The sequence below is a fragment of the Chelonoidis abingdonii genome, chromosome 2, assembly GCF_003597395.2.
Source record: "Chelonoidis abingdonii isolate Lonesome George chromosome 2, CheloAbing_2.0, whole genome shotgun sequence".
NCBI classification, from domain to species: Eukaryota; Metazoa; Chordata; order Testudines; family Testudinidae; genus Chelonoidis; species Chelonoidis abingdonii.
In genome coordinates, this window is record NC_133770.1 from 244,140,472 (window position 1) to 244,141,023 (window position 552).

The following is a 552-nucleotide window of genomic DNA, read 5'->3' on the forward strand; positions in this document are numbered from 1 at the left end:
TTCCTTAGCCTACCACTATCCTGGCTAATGTTAGAGACTCTTTCTGCTCCTTATAGGTTTCCTTGTCTGTGTGAACAGGCAGACCCTGTACAGGCTGGGATACTGTCATGTGACCTTGGTCACTTGACTTGTGCACAGGCCTGAGTTTTGAAACAGGATGCTGAAACATGCACACAAAACCTTGGCCCTTACACTAGCTATGAATAAACCATGAATAATGGATACTAATATATTAAACTGACAGCAGTCCAATATGAGCCTTCTGTTGGAGTAGGTAGGATTCAGGTAACAGATACACTTGTTCTCTGTTATAGTATTGGAAAATAAAATGTGTCAGTGATGACATAATGTGCGCTCTGAGAAAGAATGCATTTGTAGGTAGAGGACAGCCTAAACATCCTATGATTACATGGATTACAAAAAACCAGTGAATAGTTGTCATAAACAGATAGCTAAGGGTTAATGTTTCTTTTACCTGTAAAGGGTTAACAAAAGGAACCAAACACCTGACCAGAGGACCAATCAGGAAACCGGATTTTTCAAAGCTCAGGG

General features: G+C 40.6%; 1 long non-coding RNA gene across 1 annotated transcript in view; it reads left to right on the forward strand.

Annotated features, from left to right (window-relative positions):
* Positions 1-212: 212 nt before the first annotated feature.
* The window catches only part of LOC142046242 (uncharacterized), a 64,627-nt gene continuing 64,287 nt past the window's right edge, over positions 213-552 (forward strand). Inside the window, exon 1 of the long non-coding RNA XR_012655133.1 lies at positions 213-285. This is a non-coding gene — a long non-coding RNA (uncharacterized LOC142046242). The remainder of the gene's footprint in view (positions 286-552) is intronic.